The 15,410-nt window shown below is 46.9% G+C and overlaps 1 long non-coding RNA gene and 1 other non-coding gene across 2 annotated transcripts in view; both read left to right on the forward strand.

Moving 5' to 3' along the window:
- The first annotated feature begins 989 nt into the window (after positions 1-989).
- LOC104683297 overlaps positions 990-15,410 on the forward strand; it is a 38,617-nt gene continuing 24,196 nt past the window's right edge. The window contains exons 1-5 of the long non-coding RNA XR_005603010.1: positions 990-1,073; positions 2,037-2,108; positions 5,209-5,604; positions 7,200-7,347; positions 7,455-7,565. This is a non-coding gene — a long non-coding RNA (uncharacterized LOC104683297). The remainder of the gene's footprint in view (positions 1,074-2,036; positions 2,109-5,208; positions 5,605-7,199; positions 7,348-7,454; positions 7,566-15,410) is intronic.
- TRNAL-UAA lies at positions 12,166-12,248 on the forward strand. Its single transcript has one exon. It is a non-coding gene; the product is annotated as a tRNA-Leu (tRNA).

Raw genomic sequence — 15,410 nt, forward strand, 5'->3', positions numbered from 1 at the left:
TCCAGCCCTGATGTAAATTTGCAATAACTGAACTGCACTGCTAACCTGCTCCGGTGGGGAGGAAGGGATGTGAATGGGAAGCAGGGACTTCACTGAGGCTTCTAGAAGAGATTCTGGATGCTTCCATCTCCCATGCTGAGGCTGTCTGGGCTGTGCAGCCTTGTGCTGCTGCCCAGAGATGGTCATTCATGGCCTGGGACAGCAGCCATCACCAGTGGGAGTGTGCTCCTTGGATGGCAGTGCCAGCTCACAGCAGCCAACAGCTCCCTGAGTACAGCTGAAGAGCCGAGTCTGACCTGGGATGCCTACAGATAGGGATTGCCATGAAGTTAATGTGGGACTGTTTCTGGGACACTTATGGCCCCTACTGATTGCTGTAGCCTTATACAAAAGAGAGGATTGAACCGTGCTTGACCTCCATCACAGCTGTCCCCACAGGCTGTGTTACTTGCTTCCATAGTGTGAAAAAAACCAGGTTTTGGATAGGGGTTTATGCCCACAGAGCTTTAGCATGTGGGTTGTCCTTGCTATGATGCTGGGGCTGCCATAGTGGTATAAGTCAGTCGGTGCTTATGGCACAAGAAAGTCCCTTCCCCTGTGCTGATGTTATGCTGTGGTACCCCCATTCTTTGTCAAGCAAGGACAGTACCCTCTGCATACAGGCAAAAATTACAGCAAGATATAATTATCTCTGCCTCCTTACATCCTGGTTATACCTGAATACAGTTAATTTTTTGCGTTTTTTTACCATCTCTCACGTAGTGCAGCTATGTGCTGTTCAGCTCCACCCTAGAAAAATAGCTTCAATAAAGTGCATTTCCCATACAGGTCATATATTGGTTAATCCATCCTTTTGGGAGAACTTCCAGACAGGAAATGTGGAGGCAGAGGAAGTTGTCCCAGCAGAGCACAACAATGGTTAAATGAAATCCAGCCCTGGCTCTCACTACCTGCCATTGTTCCTGAAATTAAAAGAGAAAGCAAAAGGACTGAGCTGCACCGGGGCCGTGTCACTGCCGGTGCTGAGTGCTCCATTTCACAGGGTAGCTGTTGGCAGCTTTATCCTGGAGAAGGTGAGTCAAGTTTTATATGGTAACATCTTCTGTGATTCAACAACCAGTCTTTTTTTGTCTTCTTTGGCTAAAACAGTAGGGCAGTGCCATACCTATGCTATATTCTAGTCAAGGCACGATAGGTGGGTAAAGGGGGACACTAATGTGCCCAGCTCCCTTCATTCATGGTGTTAAATGAAACAGCAAAAGGGAAAAAGGAAAACACATTGGAGCTATCTAGAAAGACAACTGACCTCTGGTAGATTTTAGAGTTCAAGGAGGTACAAAAGGGGCTGCCTCTCACTGTTCCCCTTGGATCACGTAATTCACCAAACCTGTTTGGGCTTGTGGATATGACTTTGTGTGGTCATGGCAGGAGTGACTTCTGTGCAGACCCGGTCTGTCGCGTGCTCTGCATGGCTTTGCTGTTATTGCACCCTGACTGCTGCTGAGACAATTTCTTGCCTATTAAAATGCAGTTACGGCCTGGAAAGTGATAGTGTAGGAATGGCTTATCAGTGCTCCATAGCTATTTGCTCCAATCATCCGTACCAAAGGCCTGAGAATGCTCCCACAGAAGCCAATAAGACTTTTACCATTGACTTCAAAGGCAGCAGAGAGCAATTTAGCTGCTGCCACCAGACAAAGCAGGTTAGGCTACAGCTGGTACTTCCACAGCTAACTTGGCTCTGAAATCCTGACAATCCAAATGTATTTTTGCTACATGGGATGTTTAAAAATAGACAAGACAAAGTAGCGGGGAAAACAGATTGCTGGGAATATTCCCTCCCTGGTAGGAGAAATGGACTAGCTGAAGCTAGCAGGGCTTTTCCATCTCCAATGTGTGCGAGTCTATGATTTTTGTCAGCAAACTAAGCACTTCTGAGCCCGAGGCAGCACAGAATGCCACTAAAAGCAATTTAGAGGTGCTGGTATCATAATTTCTCAATCCAAAAGTAACTTCTGGTTTTGCATATATTGTAGGGCTCTGGAAGATTCCCCTGAATCCAGTAAGATGCAGTGTCTTAAGTGGAGGTGATTCCATAGACGTGAACTGTAAGTCACAATAATGTGAAAGTCTTGAAAGGGCTGCTGTCCCTGCTGCCTCACGGGAGCAGGATATCGAGTGCACAGTGTTGGGGAAGATCAAAGAAGTAGCTACAGCTAATAAATCACCAATAATGGGTGACTTTGTCTGCCCACATATAAGCAGGCCAATGATGTTTAGTGAATCAATGTCTCAATACTTTAAATTATCCTCAGAACAGTTACTTTGAAGGCATGAAAGACTAAGGGTGGGTTTTTATTTTTTTAAAATTTTGTCTTGAGCGACATGGAGAATGTAGATCAAGTCAAATAGCTTCCTACATACAAGGGATCATTGTCTGGCTGTTTGTCACCCTCACGGACTTCAGTGAAACTTGGTCAGGAGCTCCAGTGTTCAGAAAGGAGAAGCTAAAAGAAACTGAAGAGTAAAAAATGAAGCTCAAAAGTCAAACCCCTCAGACTATATATAAAGGCAGTTTACTCAGCCCATGTATATTTTCAGGGTGAAGCAAGAGTGCTGTGTGAATGACAGAGGGAAGGGATGCATAAGCTGTATAAATACAATTTTCTAGAAATGGAACCAGTCTGGAGTATTCAGGAGAATATTCAGCAGACCTGGGCAGGGCTCTGCTCTCTTCACTCTCTCTCCAGTGTGGGATTATTCCGGCAGGAGAATGCCCTGGCTGAAAGCTGGAGGTGCTCCATCATTTCAGCAGGTGATTGCAGAGCAGCCCCAGCTCTCTCCACTGCCTGCTCAGCCCTTCTCCTGCAGCCTGGGCTGGGGACTCACCCTCGTGGAAGAAGGGCCAGGGCACCCACCTCAGCTCCTCAAAACACTCTGCTGGCGCACTGAAGTGGACTCAACACAAACCTGAGTGTTTCATTAGCCAGGTTTTCCAGCTGGGAGGAGAGGCTCTGATTGCATTGACCTTAATGTGAAATTAGAGCTGTTTAAGCAGGTAACAGGCAGACAGCTGGGTGCAGCCATGCGATGGAGGCGTTTGTCTCTATTTGCAGACAAGCTGTGTGTGTGTTTCCGTTTTGCTCAACTTTTGCTGCTTGTTTATTTAGTTAATAGGAGACAGCAATCTGCCTCATAGGGCCATGCAAACAGCAGAGCAGAGAGTGCCAAAGGAAGGGCTTTTGTTAAACACTTGCTGGCCTTATGGCATGGGTTGTGTTTCACCTGCATGCAAGAGAGCTGGAGGGAGATACTTGCACCTGGTGGAGCACATCCTGTCTTCCTCCATCAGCCTGGGTACAGGACTATTTTGTTCCCATCCCTGTGCTGGGCTTAGTCACTAGCGAGAGACTGGGCAGTGTGTCACCATCTCCCTGCTTCTCACATCCAACTCTGTGTAGCTATACTGCCAAAATTTTGGGTGGTTGTCCCTAAGGGGCCAGACAGGAGGAAGTGACTAGACCCTCCTGTCCATGTTAGAGCTTTAGAGAAAGAAAGGAGAAAGAAGGCAGCATGGACAGCTGCTGCAAAACTTCTCCCTCATCCATCTCCACTAATGTTGCATTTCAGGAAAATGCTCTGCTACTGTCTTTTCTTCTGTTTCTGCACCCAACAGTCCTTACTGAGCTTTTGAGTGTCAGTCTTATGGCCTCCTGCTTTTTTCCATCAGCCTTAAATGTCCCAGATGATGCTAAGGAGTGAAACACAGCTGCTGCCTTCATGAGTTACCAATCTTCCCCTTTGGTGGCAGTGAGGTTGTTCCCCAGCATCACCAGCTGTCCTGCCATGGACTGGTGCTGCAGGCTTTTAGCAAACTAAAGATGGACTGAGATGCAGGAACTCCTTTTAGGGGATCATCAGGCAGGCAATAGATTGACCCCTGGCCCTGGGCCTGTATTGCAGGCATATGCTAAAGGACTCTGACTGCACTTGCTCACTCCAGTGTAAACTGTCACCTCATCCCCGTGCTGCCCATGTTTCACAGTGTGTTCTTTGGATGCCTGAATTACTGGCCTAGGCGTATGATTTCTAGCACTGTCCCCAGAAGCCTTCTTTTTACTGAGCAGGTATTTGCACATCTGCCTTTTCTTTCCCAGTGCCTTCACTGCTCATATCTGGACCATTTCTTCCCCTGGTGCTCTGAGTACTTTCTTGCAGTGTGAGGGGATTGAATGGTAAATGAAAGAGCAAAGAGAGGGAATCTCCTTGGGAGCTCTCTGAAATTAACCAGGGAAGGAAATGGCAAATATTTCTCAGCAGGCTCTGACCGAGAGACTGCCGGAGGCAGCAAAAGTCTCCCAGAAAGGACTCTTTGTAGGTTTCAGATTGGGTCCCAGTTGTGTAGAGAATGCATTAAGGAGCCCAGCCCCATCGTGCTGGGTGCTGTATGGACACAGGACAGGACAGAATGTGCACACACATACACACATCCCCTCTTGCATATGTACACATTAATTCAGATGCTTTCGGGTCTTCAGTCAACTGTCTATTATGTATTGGCTGGTCCTCTTGGAGCACAAATGAACACATGCTACCTAGTTTATCCTGTGCTTAGTTGCTAATTAGGAGTTTTTTTAGGACATACAATTTGAGGTGTTACCAATTAACTCAATTGTGGACCAAGACCAAAGCTGTGATTTGCTTTGTCGTAGCAATTGAAAGCCAAATAAACAAATAGAAGTGTCTTTTCAGTCTTTCCTCTGCGCTTTAGCACAGCTGTTCAGCAAAATAATAATAATAATTTCACTGTCTACTTTCCAGAACTTTATGTTTAAAGCAGATCATAAAAAATCTCCACATGGTTTACTTTGCCTAATTGTTACAAACTCAGGCTGTAAATCCCAGAAGAAAGACTATATCTTACTTTAAAAAACCCCAAACACACAAAAAAGTCAAACCAAAAGGAAGCAAATGAAGAATGAAATATTTCAGGGTTTGTCTGTCTGTAGTTTATGATCAGAAGTTCTGAAAGAAGCCCTTGGAGAGAAGTGCTTGATGTCCATAGGACTTTAGAGGGGCTCAGTACTCATTTCACTGTGGCTCTTCTGAAAACTGAGTGTAAAAGAAAATCGTAGTTGCAGCAAATCAGCATAAATTTGAAGAACTGATTTTTTTCTATCTTTTTAACTTCAGAAGTTTCTTTTCCAGTTTCCCAGGAAGCCACCAGCCACGTGATTTGGGATAGCTTGCTTGTGTTGTACGCTCTCCTGGCAGCCAGTTCCACTTGGAGATGGCCTTGCCCCTCAAAGGCCTCTGTTCCGTGGGAGGAGCAAAGGATGGGAAGGACAGGAGCCAACTGATGAGAATGAAGTGGATCAGGAAAAACAAAATGAAGAGTGTCAAATGCCAGACAGAATACTGACCATGGAGCTGAAGCTGTGGAACTTCACGGGTTTGCCCTCCTTCATCCCGATCCTTCTCTTTTATAAGCCTCTTTTCCTTCACCTTGGTAGCATGAACATGAGTTACAAGGCAACAAATGGAAACAGAGATGCCCGTGGTCCTGCTGTCCCCCTAGCAGGCAGGGGTAAGCTACAGAAGCAGGTGAGTTCTCAGCCTTCAGCAGTTCCCTTCAAAGGTTGCATCTAATTAGGAGGATCCTGGATTTTGACATTATTGATGTTTTTAGCAAGTTGGTCTCTTCCAAGGCAGCAAAGAAGTCCAGCTGGGAACCCATATGGGGAAAAATATATATATTCCATAAACTTGTTATCCCTAGAAAACTTCTTGTATGTACTATGTGTGAGCTCACTCTGTACACCTACTCTTCTCCACAACCTGATTTTAGACATTGCATGACAGATAGCTGATACCTGTCAGCATTTTAATATTTCTACTTGGAACCCACTGTAAGGCAGGTGATGCTCTCTTTTAGAGAGGAAAATATTTTCCTGGTCTCCCCATAAGTTTTTGGTCACCCACAGAAGTCTCAGTCATCAGTGATTTCCGCATGGCCTCCATGGGTGGAGGATCAAATTCACCCTAATCTGATTATTCACTGGAAAACACAACCCAGGTGCTTGGAGATTATCACCAGTGAGTTCCTTTAACACCCTGACAGTGGCAATACTTGGGCATAGTCCAAGATTCAGTGTTGTGTCAGTTTGAGTTCTAACTTTAAAACAATTTAATTTAGCACAGCAGATATATGTCCAGTTACTTCAGCACAGATGGTGGGGAGTAAGTTATAAAGGTACTGGAATCCTGCCTGAGGTAGGTACCCATATCCTCAGAAACACAGATGGGGTGAAGCAGACAGATCTTCTCCTTCTTCTAATTCTAATATAAGCAGACTAATGGTGGTCATGGGGATGCATCCTGGCCCCAGGAATGCCTGATCCTTAGCTGAGGTGAAGCTACATGCGCTTTAGCCCACCCAGGGGTGGTAAGTGGATGGCAAAACTGCCTAGCTCAAGGTTCCTCATGGGGAGAGGCACTGACAGCACTGCCTGAACATGCACCTGCATCTCATCCCACGCTAATGTAGGCATGAACTGATGTGCTGCAGGCTGAGCCTGCTCACAGCCGAGGGCGGGTGCCCCCAGCCCACAAGAGATGCTGTTACACTGCCAGCTGGGTGCTCTCCTCGACCGAACTGTATCCCCTCACTTCCTACATTCATTCACTTGTCAAGAGTAGGCTCATTTTAACACTGTGGATTCTAAATTTTCTCTGATGTAATTATTGTTTGACACTGCAGCCTTTCCAAGCACCTTACATAAGGATAAAGGGAGAATTAAATATGAGAAGCCTAAAAATAAAACTATTAAAAGGAGGCAGAGGCTGTTTTGTGAGCAGCAGGAATGATGTGGTGCCTCTGGGAACGGGTACGTGGAGCCAAAGGAGATGTTCTGCTTTTAGGCAATCCCTTTTATTGTATTTCAGTGAAGTTCTGCACTTTTCTGAAGTTCTTAGGTGCAGGGCTTTTAGAAATGAGTCTGTTCTTTCTCTTTGCTCTTGCAAAAACCGCGACTTTCATACTATTTCCCAAGTCAATCTTCTTGAACAGACTGCAGCCAAAATTTCCCTTCCCTAATTAACCTGGGATGGTTTTTGAAGAAGTTTTAGCCGCAGAGAACATCAAATTTAGCTCTTAGCCTGGAGCCAAGCTCTGGGCTAAAGAACACATGTCATTTTAGGAATTCATGCAGATGCACCTTGACATCTGGGATGTGATCTGTTGCCTGCACACCTCCCCACTGAGCTAACGAGCAGGAGTGGGCACTGCTGATGCTGCACGTGGAGCGCAAAAGGTTTTTCCCATTCATTCCAGCACTTTTGTCCGAGGTATGTAAATAATTGCAGGAGACTTTTTTGACAAATGCAAAACTCTTCTGCTGGTATTTGTCCATGTGTAACTCAGTCACCTCCTTTTCCCCTCTGGGTTGATTCAGAGGAGAGCTGCTGCAGTATTTCCTAAGTTATGGTCCCAGAAGGATGGAGTTCTCCACTGAGCTGTTGCTTACCAGAGCTAGCTCCTCTATCATGTGAAAAGGCAGCCAAAAGTAAGTAACACATAAGATTTTATTGTGTGATTTTGGAACGACCTTAGTAGAGCCTGGTTCACACACCTCTGGAGATTAAAACATGCTGAGGTTCAGGTATGGAGAGTGGGGCTGGAAGGGATCATGTGCCTCAAGTCAGGATTGGCCAAGTTTCTCTCTGCAGTGACTGTAGAAAAGCTGACTGACGGCATTAGGCAAGAGCAGATGAACATGCAGTGAATGTCTAATTTACATCAGGTCCCTTTATGACTTCATGGTTTGGGCACTCAGCATCTGAGGCATCAGTACTGCAGGACTGTGATCCTTGATGTGTTCTTGAGCTTTCCCTTCTGCAAAGCTGTGACTCATTTTCTCTGTTTGGAAGACACATGGAATGGCCATAGGGAAAGATGTGCCCATGATGGTATCTTTCACAAAATCTAATTCAGACTGAACAAAGGTGAAGTCTTGATGAGCTACTTGTGCATCCTGTCCAGAACATCTTTAGGAATAATTCAATATGGACGGTTGATGATTCTGAAATGCTGAACCATCACCATTCATTCCTGACATCTCCTTACAAGCCCACTCAGAATCAAAGCAGTTCAAAACCAGGCTACTTTGAACCCTCACGATTAATTTTTGAGGAACTTTCCGTTGTCCAAGAAATACTTGTGGAAAATAACTGGAAGAATAATTTAGACTAGCAATAGCTTGTGGAAAATTGTAAACATCTGGGACACCACTTCTGAGCAGGAGAAAGTAGGCAAATCTGTTATTATCTGTGACTTACTACTACTTTAGCTCTGGTAGCTGCATTGCTTTTGGTTTGATGGGGCTTTTGTTGGTTTTTTTGGAAGAATTTACTCAACAAAGAAAACATATTTTCCCTCTGGGATAAATTACCTCCCGTAATTGCACAACTCCACTGGTTTTTAATCGAGTCTTTGTGCCCACAGTAAGTGGTCTTTGGTTTTCTGGCCAAACACCAGTACTTGCAAGCTACATGGAAGACCTTTCCTCTGGAGCTACACAGCACCATAAGGTTTGTAGTTCCAAAGGGGCTGATTTGAGCCAACGAGCAGCAGGGCATCGTGTCAAATTCTGCAGAGTATAAGCCTTCACCCGTAGCAATACAACATGTATTTTCTAGCCATCCTATAACGAAAAACGTCTGAATACAAAGAAAGGCTGGCTTGGTTTCCTGAACTGCCATTCAAGAGGGAGGAAAGGCAGGGAGCAAGAGTGATCTTCTGTGCTTGTTTGCCTGTTTGTTCTTAAACCTACTGAGGACCAGTTAAATAGTAATGCTGTTAAACTCTTTGTCAATGAACTCCAGTTACTCTAAAAATGTGGTCATTTCCAGACACATGAGGGACACCAGTAGTGTGTTTTAAATCTGACAAAGTCCTAAGACCTTCCCCATTAATTTCTACACAAACACAGCTATAAGCAGCATGAAGTTTCCCCCCAAGTCTATGGCACAAGGTGGAGCCAAGCTGTCCTCTCATGCTTAACCTAAGATGACCCTGGCAGGGCTGCCAAACCTTCAGGTCACAGAGCTCCAAAGGGAGCATAGCCCATGTGCTGAACTGCTTTCTTAGCAGGGAAGGGGCTCAAGAGGAGCACAGAGGAGAACCCTGTCCCACTTTTCCCTTTTTCCAACTAGTTTCTAAAGCGATGATGTTGAGAATGTTTTTGCCTCCACATCAATAAAGTGGAGCAGTTTTGGTCTGAAATCTCTCAAAGTGTAATTTTACTTTACTTTGCTCTTACCTTTAAGGCTTTGTATTTTTTTTCTTAATTACCAATCAACCACTCTTCAGCTGCAGTATCAGCATGTGGGACAGAGTTGCCTCCAGTGGCTATTTAAATTAAACACAGACCTACTGAATAGACACCAAGTGCCAGAAGATCTCTTTTGGAGGGAGAAGAGGGGAAAAACAGCTTTCCTGTTAACATTGCCAATGTGTTTCTGAACCAAAGGATGACACCTTTCTGACTTCAGGACATTATTGTCTTCCTCTGGCAGAACATGTGTTCTGAAAGCTTATAGCTGTGTCATCTTCAAGCTGACATTTCGTGGGGGTACTGCAAGCAAGCTACAGCCAGCCTGGCTTGGGATTGCACAGGAGACATCCAAGACAGTACATGTAATTCAGCTGATATTACAACCCTGCCAGAGGCAAGGCTGACTCCAGACCCAGCCAGGGCTCTGTGCAGGTTTGCAGGTGAAGCCAACCAACCTTGTGGATGATGCACAGCCAGGGTAGACCCTGGGAAGCAGCTGAATTTTTAAATACAGACAGGTTGTACCTGTGACCCCCTTGGATATGTGTCATAGTAACTTTGAACCATGCCAGGGAAGCTGAGCTGCCCCCACTCCAGCACCTCTGTAGGCTGTAGGTGGAGATTGTCTGAAGGCTGGGCAGCAGTGGTGCAAGAACAAGCTGATATCTCATTGTCCTGTACCTCATCCAACCCTCCCTGCTCCAGCAGAAACACCAGCCAAAAAGAGGGCTCTGGGAAGGCTGAAGAGGCTCAGGGGCTTCGGGAGGAAGGGCAATCAGTGCCCAGCAGCAGGTCTGTGCTCAGGCTGGTCCCTTCCCACAGTTTGATTGTGTGGCCACCTCCCAGCTCAGCACAATGGACAGGCTCAGCCCCTCAAATGGGTGCACATGGGCTGGTGGCCAGGCACTGGAGGCTGTTTCAACACAAAGATTTATGGTTAGCTCAGGGAGGCTTGGAGGGGGTTGTGGCTGGGAGAGAGTGGTCCCTGGAGAGAGCAGCAGACAGATTGTGCAGCCCTGCTGTTTTGGGCCAGCATCTCCTTTTCTTGCCAGTGCTGGAAGGATGCCACAGAGCAGGAAGCATCAGTCAAGCCTGCTCTCTCACACATCCATACTATCCCTCCCTTCCTCCATGCATGCATTAAACCTTCACTGGAATAGGATTCCACCGCTTTATTCATCCCTCGGGCTGCCAATCCAAGTAGCATTTCCCAGCCTGGACCCAAGGGGTTAAGGTGGGTTGTTAGCTTCAAAGCTGGGCTCTTTGGGGATCTGAGCAGTGTGGGTCATGGACGTCCTGGCGGGCAGGTCCCTTCCCTCCATGCTGTGAAGAGCAGATGTGGCGTAAAAACTTCCTTTTGGGGAGGGCATGATTAATCTTTGCTTCTTAGAGGATGACAAATATATTATATTCGCTGACATGCACACGCATTCTCCTCTGCTGACGGGTGACCCCTGTCTTAATGCCAAGCGTGTGAGATCCAGCTCTGTAAACGAAGAGGAGAGCTTTGCAAGCTCATTAATGCTTTGAAGTCGCTCATTAGGAGCAGATTCCTCGGGAGCTGGCAAGCATAACACCCTTTGTGAGCATGACTTCATTTGATATTAATGTGGGTGCTGCAGCTGGAGGCATCCAGGGATGCTGCGCTGTGATTCTGCACACACAGACCAGCACGGCAGATTGCTGTGGCTGTAATGAACAGGGTAAAAAAGGAAAGTTTCTGTCCCCTCTTGTGAGTTTTCCTCCTGGCAACATATGAATAGGTTGACCCAGTCCTCCTCTGAGCCGAGGACGTGCAGCATTCTCCCATGGGATGACTGGGATCTATCTAGTACCTGTGAGTTATCTCTGGAGGCCAGGATGACCCCCCAGATTGAGGAGCTCTGTGTCACCCTCTTTTGAGACCTGGAAATATCCCTTTTCAGTGCCTCTCCCTTTCCATCAGCCAATCAGAAGCCCTCCAAGTGGCTCAGCTACCCCAGGGCAAAGCAATGAGCAGTCCCTGGGGAAGTAAGGAGGAAATTGCTCTCACTTTGAAGCAGAACAGGACCAGGACAGCCTGGCTGAGAGTATCTCCAGCAGACAGAATCCTCTGGTGAAAGGGCCTGGCAGGGTTTCTCTGTGTGATAACATCTCTGTGTGAACGTGCTGGCCTGAGAAGATTGAGGGTGGCTAAATTCAGAAACAGAAATTATCAGGTTCCTGTGGCTTAAGGGCTAAGACTTCCTGAACATGGGCACCTGGGGGTTGTGGGTTTGAACCCCATGAGGTTCAATAGTGGTGTTTGGGTTTTTTTCTTTCCCTAGATGATGGAAAAAAAGCTGTAATCCATCTCAAAGGAAAAATAAAGACCTTCCTGTAGCACTGTCTGTCCCAGCTAAATGTCCTAGTAGAGTACTGTATGCAGGCAGGAGGGGGGTGAGGAGCAGGACCTGGGGTGCAAAGCCAGGGCTGTAACTGTGTGCTGTGGCTGGCTGAGAGCTGCCAGGCTGTCAGAGCTGCTCCCTTCCCCTGAGGACCCAGTGGGGTCAGGAGGGACCTCCCAGAGGTGTCCCTCCTGCTCCAGGGTCCCTGCTGGCATCACCACCAGTGACTGTGGTCCTTGCACAAGGACCTGGGGTGGCACACAGGGCCTGTGCCATCCTTCGTGGCCCATGAGACCTGCTGTCTCCCAAAGAGGTGTTCATCAGTTGCTGGGGACATTAAAGAAAGCAGTGAGGAGGGAATGGTGTCACTGGGCTTCAGAAGTGTCCTGGGCTGGGACCCGAGGGCTCGGTGAGCTGTGAGCTCTCAGGGAGGAGCTGGTGGGCCAGGGGAGAGCCCAGAGCCCACCAGGATGGCCGAGTGGTGAAGGCGTTGGACTTAAGATCCAATGGGCACATGCCCGCGTGGGTTCGAACCCCACTTCTGGTAGGAGCCTCCTTTTCCTCCAGCTCCAAAGTTCCCAGCCCAGCTTTTGGAACATCACTTCAGAGCAGGGACGGGATCTCTGGCCCTGTGCCTGGGGAGCTGAGGCCATTCCATGCTCCAGCGTGAGGACCCTGGTGGGACTGGGCCTCCCTGCCATGCAGGCTGAATGTGCACAGAGATACAAGCCAGTCCCTCTGGCACACAGGCTGCGGATCTCATCTTCCATGCAGGGAGTGCTGTGACCGTCATAGACTTGAGTCCCACATGCTCCCAAAATAGCAACTTGTTTTTCCTATGTCAGAAATAGAAAAACCTGACTACCCAGAAGGAGGGAAAAAAAAGGTGTTGAGCACTAAATATTTTGGGCAAGTCACAAGGGGAGACCAGTGCGAACAAGTGGGTTCAGGGAGACAGGTTTGGGGTTTGAGGAGACTGTTCCTTTTATCATCTCCTCCCCACGACCCATTGCAGACTCACTCAAAGCAACATTTGGCACTCTCTGAGGGGATTTGGCAGGGTCACAACCCCCTGGAGGAAGCCAGCATGGCAGAAAGGGGTTCCTTGTGCTGCTGATTGGATTTGGGAAATGCATGAGGAGCTGCGAGCTGCTCCTCTGTTGCACGGTGTCACTGTGCTGTGCTCTGTCTTGGGTCAACGCCTACAAATGCTCACGAGATTTTTGTTCCCTTCCTTGTGTGCATGCATGGGCAGCAGATATTTCCCCCAGTAGAGGGTTAGGCTGCTGGACTCACAGAGATGCTGTCAGGTTTTCATTTGGCTGCTTTGCTCCAGCCCGAGGCCAATCGGAAATGTCCTACTGCTGGGACATGATTTGAAGTGATGGTGTTAATTTGGTTAATTAGGATTCCTGGGTAGTGTGCGCTTCTTGCAAATCAGCTTACCATTGTAGATCACTGCAAAGAGTTATTTGCTGGTGCATGGGGTTATGTATGAATTTATGATTATGATGTAGGACCATTAATTTCATGTTTGTGGCAGATGATACAGCTCAATTAAAAGTTGCACGTTAAAATCTTTGGCTCTCTCTGATACATGAGAATCAGACAGTGGCCTCCAGGAAGGCTTACAGCACCTGTATGAGTGGCCATACAACAAATGGGGCAGGACCCAGGGGAGAGGACAAGGGAGGAATTATTCTGCTCCTCTCCCATTTGATCAGTGCTGGGAGGGAAATTTTGTGCGTTTCTGCTAGAGTTGGCTTGTTGCAACTAACCTCAGTCATTAAGTGACGTAAAGAATGACAAACACATCTCTGAGATATCCCAGGGGGTCTCAGCAGCACTGTGTGTCAAGTCCTTTGCCTCTGATGGCTTGGAGTCAGACTCCTGTCTAGTTCATGTGTCAAAGGCATTTGGTGGCTTCTGCTGAGTTCAAAGCTGAAATCTCCTCATTTGAGCTTTTCTGTTGATCCATATTCTCACAAAGCTTGTGTTTTTACTGCCCCAGGGGTATGGATTCTGTGTGCTTCAGATCCCTTGAGGGCGCTTATCCACTTTGCAAAACTATTGGGCAGACAGAGCATCATCTGGGGGCATCAGGAGCTGAATTAACAGCCTTTGTATGGCACAGACCACCAGAGTTATAGGGATGGTTGGGGCCAAATGTTAATATGAGTCAGGACTGAGACCAAATGACAGACCCCAGTAAGAGCCTGGGGCTGCAGGTTTGGGGACTGAAACAGCAATGAGTCCAGTGGCCAGGGCAGGGGAGGGCTGTGGGGACTGATGAGTGAACTGCCTTCTATTAGGCCATTGCTTTCCCCCTTCTCACCCCACATCCTCCAAGGGTCTGACAGAGCTAAAAAAAGAGCAGCTTGTCCAAAAGCCATTTCCATGTATCATATTTATTAAGACAGTTACTGCAGGTTAAATATCAATAGTTTATTGCAAATATACTTATTATAGATTAACTATGCAGTATCCACATCAGTTATGTTGTGGTTAAAAGTAAGCCTCGGTGAAAGGTTTTTAATAATGAATTTGTGTTGAAGTAGTGTATAATAAGTATCTTTAGCAATCTTACTCTCAATTTCACATGACAGCTTTATGTTCAATAAATACCCAGAGATTATTAAAAACATATTTATCAAAGATTAACAGTGATGAAATAGATACAAATCGAAGCTGTTAAGCTCAATACGCATACTAATAATAATCAATTCCTATATTAAACCACAATAATGGCCTAGCCTAATCTAAATGAAATGGGTTTTTTTGGATCTTTGTAAGTCTGTCTTTTGCTGTGTGATCCTGCTTGCAGGTCTCAGATTAGATCCTGGGACATGTGAACATCAAATAAATCAAATACTTAGGTAAAACAAAACAGTCCTGGAATAACGTGGGCTGTTTCAGGAACAGGGAGCCAGATCTTCAAAGGATGTAGGTCAAAGCCAGTCCACAGGCACCAGAGCAGCTAGCCTAGCTTGCCTCCACTCTGTCTCCCTGAGAAATCCCCACACCCAGTCTAACCTATGGCTCATACCACCACCTCCCACCACACCATTTCCAGGCCTGGGGATCTGGAGCAGCAACTCTCCACTTTACAATCACAGATGCACCCACACTGTTTTGGATACTGAAAGCTGCTGCCTGCCTTGCATCCTGTTATTACCTAGCACTTGGAGGCAGAGTGCTAAAATGAGCTAACTGTTTAGGAGATAAACAAAAATGTTATTGTTTTAGTCTTGTAATGCTGCTGTTCTAATTGCTGGCTGCTGAGTATCGAGAGCTGGTACTTGTGCCTCTGCCTGTGCCTCTGCCTGTGCCTCTGCCTGTGCCTCTGCCTCCTCCGCCTACACCTGCCTGCAGGTGCTCTGAGCTCTGCCCCAGATGCTCACTGACTGTGAAAAATGTCATGGGCTGTCTGGGTGCATTGTGGAGTATTGGTGGCCTTTGGACCACAGGAGGATTTAGAAACCCCACAAGGCATCTCCCAGCTGGTCTGGATCCAGTGCCCCACCCCAACATTTGGTGGCGGTTTAATCCTATGTTTGAACTTGCACTTGTGCACCAGTGGAGCTAAGTGCCAAATCCAGATGAGGATGCAAATCATAGGAACCTAAATTTGGGGGAAACACTGTGTGTCTGAAATATGAGCTGTGCCATGACACAAAAGGGCTGTGGTGTTGTCCTCATATATTGAGAG

Source organism: Corvus cornix, chromosome 12 (assembly GCF_000738735.6).
Source record: "Corvus cornix cornix isolate S_Up_H32 chromosome 12, ASM73873v5, whole genome shotgun sequence".
In the NCBI taxonomy this organism is placed as follows: Eukaryota; Metazoa; Chordata; class Aves; order Passeriformes; family Corvidae; genus Corvus; species Corvus cornix.